Here is a 6,955-nt window from a genome sequence, read left to right on the forward strand (position 1 = left end):
AGTTTCCCAAGGAAGGCAGTGAAGGGGCGTGGAGTCAGAAAGAAAGGCAGCACAGGGGTATGAAGTCATTTAGTCATCAACAGAGATATGGGGCCAGAGCTGCTTCACCCTAGCAACTCTTCTGTCAATGATTGAGTAGCCGAAGGCGGTTTACTCTTTGGCAATTCTTCTAAGATAAAGGGCTTTGTAACTGGGAGCTTTTTTTCTCTCTGGTTCAAGGGCCCCTTGAAGGTCAGGACAGGCAAGTGGCTTGGAGTTTGTTAACTCTTCGTAAGCTAGAGAAAAAAGAAAAAGGGAGAAAGGGAGAATTCAAGCACACATATAGACACATGCAGACACAGAGGCTTTAGTGGGGCCAACCACCCAGCTCAACAATTCCACAAGTGTTCATGCATACTTACATACACACATATATACCTACTCCTGTATGTATGTACATACAAATAGACAAACAGACATATACATATATACATTTGGTGGATGGGGCTGAGCTCCAAAAATCCACATTTTATTTCTTCTCTTTGGTCTTCTTAAACCTGCTAAAAGAAAAGTTCTTTATAAAATTACCTCATAGATAAAATGTTACACAAAGGAGGAGTTACAGAAGATATTAAGTTCAAATCAGTGTTTGTTCTATAAGCTCATTATAAGTTCAAAGCAAGAGTTTCACAAGGCTTTGATTTATCATAGTGCACAGCTGCGGCCTCATCCTTGGACCTAAGCTAGAATGAATCTTTTTTTCTTGATCACAAATTTGTCCCAAGCCTATTTATTTTCTTAGTGTAATTTGTGAAAGCTCAGTGTATTACTTATTATGCATGTTTACTTACTGTTCTGTGAGAAGGGAGATATGTTCTATTCTTGATTCTAACTTTATTACATCTTGCTGTCAAAACCACTAAAACCATTTCCTTAAACCTTCTTAAAATTCTTTGAATCAAATCAGGAATGCTATAAAGTAATTAATTCATCTAAACAGCATTAATTCATGAAAGTTCATCTTCATGTTGATCTGCAGGAAATGTACTCAATAGGGTGAGCTGATGAGCAGGAATGTTAGGCTATGTAATAATGGCAGGAGAGGCATATCAGCAGCGAGAAGCAGGCCTGGGATGGACTCTCTAAGGACCCTGCATTCCCTGTGCTCACTCATTGTAGCCATTCATAATGGTGAGCCATCTCCTGAAAACTCCCTTGCTTGCCACAGTCTTTCCTAGACAGCTTCTGACAGCTTAGTATTAGCATGCAGCAGAGAAGAGCAAATAACCCTTTCTCAAAACAAGTTAGAAGGCAAAGACTGATATCTCAAATGGTCTTCTGACCGCCACTGTGGCATGTGTATGCCCCTCCACATGAACATACAATCAGCAAACAAACCAACCAGACAAACACAAATTCAAGCCAAAGAATAAAGTTCTGGGCTACCAAAATTATGTAATGATCTTAAGATTAAAGCCCAAGACAGTCAACAAGCATACTTGATGTGCCCTTTTAATATTAATTACATGATAATGGAGGTAAGATGATATAAAAGCTTGTCATGATGATTCTGTGTAAAATTTGTGAGTATTTGTGCTGTGCTAGATTGTGTGTGTGAGGGGATAAAGTTATTCACAGCCCTCTTCAAAACGGCAATACACACAGAGGCTGCACACAGGGGAAAGGGGAACACTTATTCACTGCTGTTTGGAGAGAAAAATAGTTCTGTTACTATAGAGGTCAGGGTGGAGGTTCCCCAAATGGCAGAAATTTATTTATCATGTCTTCTATCTTTATCTACAATAACCAGAGAATAGAAACAGCCTAGATTTCAATTAATGTTTGAATGGATAATAAAACTGTGGTAGGTTTCAGCTGTTAAAAAATTAAATTAAGAAGTACTCAAAAAATGGCTGTAATGGAAACAAGCATTGTGAGAGAGGGAATTCCAAGCTAAAACAACAAATGTACCATATTGTATTTTGTTTGTGGAAGTTAGCTTTGAATCTTTACATAAACATGTCCTGTTCAGAATCCCTGTGGAGGTCAGGAAACTAGTGAGGAGCCACAGGGAAAGGTGCTTTTGAGGGAGAGAAGATGGAATGCTGTGATATAAAGTGAACCATAAAAGAAGAAGGGATAGATGGGGCAAGGGCAGGAGGGGGCAGGAAGAGAGAGAACACCTGGTGGATAACTAACATTGGAGACTTCTGAAAAGGTCATAGGAGATGTAGAATACACACACAATTCTAATATATATATATATATATATATATATATATATATATATATCCTACAGAATATATTTTACAGAATAATGTATATATCCTATAAAATATATATTCACTACATAAATATATATCCTATAATATATTCTCTCTGTATAATTATATATATACATATCCTATAAAATATGTATTTTATGTCTTCTACATCTACATATATATTCTACATACACACCCACATATTATATGTATATATTGATACATATTATACACATATATATATATTAATTTTCACTGGGCTCACATGGTTAGATATGATTGGTGAGTTATATTATATATGGGGGACTGCTAAATGGAGTTAACCTATAATGTAGGGAGCTACTATTAGTATACTAGAAACTATAGATTATAAATAAAAAATAAATCCCAGTGTCAGAATTACCTCTTTTGGAATTGTTGGCCACTTCCCCCCCAAATTCCAAGTTATTGATCTTGCTCCTCATTTCCCTCTAGAATTGATGGTTAGACCCGAATGTTGAAGACAAGACATGTTTGAGTCATAGAACATGGAGAAATCAAGTTGGGGTTGATCTAGAAATTTCAGCTTTATTGTTGAGCCTTCACAGTGCTGCATGGTGCCAGTTATATCTCTCTGTGATCCCAGTGAAAATCAACATATCTGATCAGCTATCCATTGCTATAATAGTAGCAAAAACATCATGAGGATAATCAACCACTTTCTGAATGGATTCAACGCCCAGTTCACAAGATAAAACCCAACCTAGAAAGAACTTGTGACTGGATAGGTCCTAGGTCCTAGAGGGGGAGCTTGCTACTGTTACTCTGCTAATGAGAGGCAGTGCTAACCTGAGTCCTAATAACTTATGCTCAGATATTAATTCAGTTCTTCTCTCAACTCTTGTCAGAGAAGCTTCCACTCGAAGCTGTTGAGGGTAAACTAAGACCTAGAAAACAAGTTACTATGGAATACCTAGCCCTAAGTGGCACATCAATGTCACATACCCTCCTCGACTATAGGGACACCACCACAGGGGGTGGTAATTACCACAGTTGAGACACAACTGGGAAGTTGTGTGTATGCACCTACAGGAGTTCTAACATGTGTAAGACCCACAAACGGCCAAGCCAGACAAAAGTCCAGCATCAGAAAGGGAGGTAGACATAAAGCCCCACCCTTCACTGAGAAACTATTGGCAAATGATCTAGGAGTTTCACTGGAAGATAGGCTTTCCCGGTTCCAGTCACACAAATAAGAAACCAGCAAATCCAAAGATATAAAATAACTGTTGTGATCTACCCAGAAATGATAAAAGTAGGGGGCTGGGTGTGGGCCACTGGCTTTACAAATGTTCATTTCTGTCGATAGTATATCAGAGCTGTGTGCCTCAGAATATGTAAGAAATCACAACACACATCCCCCTTCCCAAAGAAAATTAACCGCTATGAAAATTATTAGGTCAGGAGCCAATTTGTGGGATGTAATGGAAATATCTGGAGATTAAATTTACTGGGAGTATGTAGATATGACAAAATTGGTGATAGAAAAAAATACTATTAAACATGCAAATTAGCCTGGATTTTTTTTTTTTTTCTGAGTAGAGCGAGGCTAGGACTGTTGAAACAAGTGACAATCAGTTTTATGGAGCAGTCTAAGGGCGTTCCCAGATGCTGAATAAAGGAACGATATATGCCCTGCTCCCTCACGTGTCCACAGCTGTGAGATTAAGAGCCCCGTGACCTCCATTTACTGCCAAGGACATGTTGGAGCTCTTTAAACACAGAATTTCATTCTGTTACTTATTTATTGGGGCTGTTAGCATGATGCCAGTTTGGTGACTTGCATGTGACTCAATCCTTGAGCCTGACCTACGTTTGCCAAATTTCTCAATCCGGTTTGACATTCTCTCCTCTTTCATTCATTTCCTAAGCCCCGCACAGATATTAGGCATCTCGGTGAGCTGAACAGACTTTCTCTACAGACTTATGAAAAGAAAGCTGTTTACATAACCTTCAGATCGCACAGCTTGTCTTATTTTTTTAACCCTCTGTGGTAGCATGCCAGCAGCACATGTCATGCCTAACAAATGACAACTTTTCTATAGGTGTCTAGCAAAATGGTAAAAGTCAAAACTGGAGGTGAGAAGGGTATCTAATTCAGAAATTAAGCTTGCTGAAATAAAAGTTTGTGACTGGCTTTTCTGCAGCTCCTAGTTATTCATTCTTTGTCTTTCCTTCTCTTCCTCTTGCTTCCCCTCCTCTCTGTCCTCCTTCTTTTTAAATCTTCTGATTCTCAGAAACAGCTGTGGCAATAAAATGTCACCAAGGCATGGTCGCCGGCTCTGCACAAGCTGTCTCTGCCTCCCTCGAGTGTGCAGAGCCACAGGTGCGTGGGGAAGGGAAACCAACCCCAGGCGAGCCAGAGTACGAGGCGTTTCCTTACTCTCCAGACAAACTCATCTCCTCTTCCTGCTTATATCCCGGGTCTGAAAGCCGAGGTGTGTCTACCGATCATTTATTCTTCCAGTGATCCCCTAATCTGACTCACTTTGCTAATCTTTTAATGTTTATTGATTTCTTTTTAAAGAAGATTCATTTTGGTTAAGGACAAAGAACTTTCATGAATAGGAAAAAAATTCATGGTAATGATTTTATCTATGAGCTAGGTGGCTTATTTTCTCTTTGGATTTAGTTTATTGACAGTGTTCTAACTGCCCGTGTGTGTGTGTGTGTGTGTGTGTGTGTGTGTGTGTGTGTGTTTGTATGTGCATGTGTGTGTGTGTGTGTGTGTGTGTGTGTGTGTGTGTGTGTGTGTATGTGAATGCATATATATATATATATATATATCAAATTAGTTTAAATGGCCATCATATAATTAGATATCTATGTATAAATGAATACATCTAAATAAACTGATATATTTTATATTGAAGTTACTTCCTTTTTTTACAAAATGTAATTTATTTTTGATTAAATGATATAAACTCCAAGCTAAGATGGTATTTTTGAAGCAAATAGAGGAAAATAAAAAGCTAAGAAAAATCATGGTTTCAAGCCCCCTGGCTTACCCCATCATGTATGACTGAGCCCAGTGTGAATTCCTGTGTTCAGGGTATGTATGACGTAAGAGTAACCCTGACACAGAGTCAACATCAGTTAAACTTGGAATAAAAGTACACTCTCTCCATATAGCTTTATAGAGCAAACAAGAGCAAAAAGGAAACCAAGAAATGAAATGAGTGTAACAGATTAAGCTTCATAAGGCAGCTTGCTTTTTCCATAATGTGTTATTTTTTATTGAAATTTTATTTAATGAAATGATATAATTAGATCATTACCTCCCCTCCTTTCCTCCCTCCAGAGATGCTTTCATGCAGCCTCCTGCTCTCTTACAAATTCTTTACCTCCCCCTCCCCCTTTCCTATGTTAGCATGACCATTTGGTATGCCAAATGCCAAGTTGCTCAAGTCCTGTTTGGGTATCCTTACTTATGAAGCTTCTTTCTTTGGCATTTCAAGGGGACACAATCTCACAGTAAACTTCCTGTTCCTCTGGCTTTTACAGGATTTCTGCTCCCACTTCTACATGATCCCTGAATCTTAAGTGCAGGAGTTTTGCGTGTGTGTGTGTGTGTGTGTGTGTGTGTGTGTGTGTGTGTGTGTGTTTATCAGGTGGCACTGGCACTACACAATCTCTTGTCCTCCACATGTTTTCTGTAATGGTCTCTACTGCAAAGTGAAGTTTTGCTGATGAGGTGTGAGAATTACACTTATCTGAGGTGACAAGAATAAACATTAAGAAGGTAGTTAAGGAATTACGCTGGTCAGCATAGCAGAAGTTGTGGGTTCTCCTCCAACTCTGTGACTTCAATAGCTGTGGTTGGCTATACTTCCCATCCCAGGCATGCTTTCCTCTTCCAAGCAATTAGAGATCTGCTGACTACCTCCAAGGTATGTGTGCTAGTCACTCTAAGATTTCATTTCATTTTTCCTTATAGATGTACGCCAAAGAATACACAGGAGAAAGCACCTTCAGCAAGCAATGCTGGGAACACCGGATGTCCACATGAGGAACACCGGATGTCCACATGAGGAACACCGGATGTCCACATGAGGAACACCGCATGTCCACATGAAGAACATTGGATGTCCACATGAGGAACACCGGATGTCCACATGAGGAACACCGGATGTCCACATGAAGAACACTGGATGTCCACATGAGGAACACTGGATGTCCACATGAAGAACACTGGATGTCCACATGGGGAGAAATGAGACCCACCCTCACCCTTCATTTCTCACAGAAAACAAACACCAATTGGATCAAAGACTTAAATATAAGACCTAAAACGTTGACAGGGTTAGAAAAAAAAAGGGAGGGGATGGGGAGAGGCAGTACCCCACAGAGTACAGACATATAAGAGGACTTTCTGAATAAGACTCCATTTGCCCATGCGTTTAGGCCAATGATTGACAAGTAGGACCTTCTACCACTCAAAAGCTTCTTCACGTATGAGCCAACCGCAGCTCAGTGAAGAAGAAACCCGCAAAATGGGGGAGGATCTTCGTCAGATATACATTTGATTGAATATTAATATCCAGAATATATAAAGAACTCAAACAAAGGAAAAGGAGGAGGAGGAGGAGAAAGGGGAGGAGGAGGAATATTAGGAGAAGGAGAAGAAGGAGGAGGAAGAGGAGAAGGAGGAGAAGGAGGAGGAGGAGGAGGAG

The sequence above is a fragment of the Mus pahari genome, chromosome 9 (genome assembly GCF_900095145.1).
Source record: "Mus pahari chromosome 9, PAHARI_EIJ_v1.1, whole genome shotgun sequence".
NCBI lineage: Eukaryota > Metazoa > Chordata > Mammalia > Rodentia > Muridae > Mus > Mus pahari.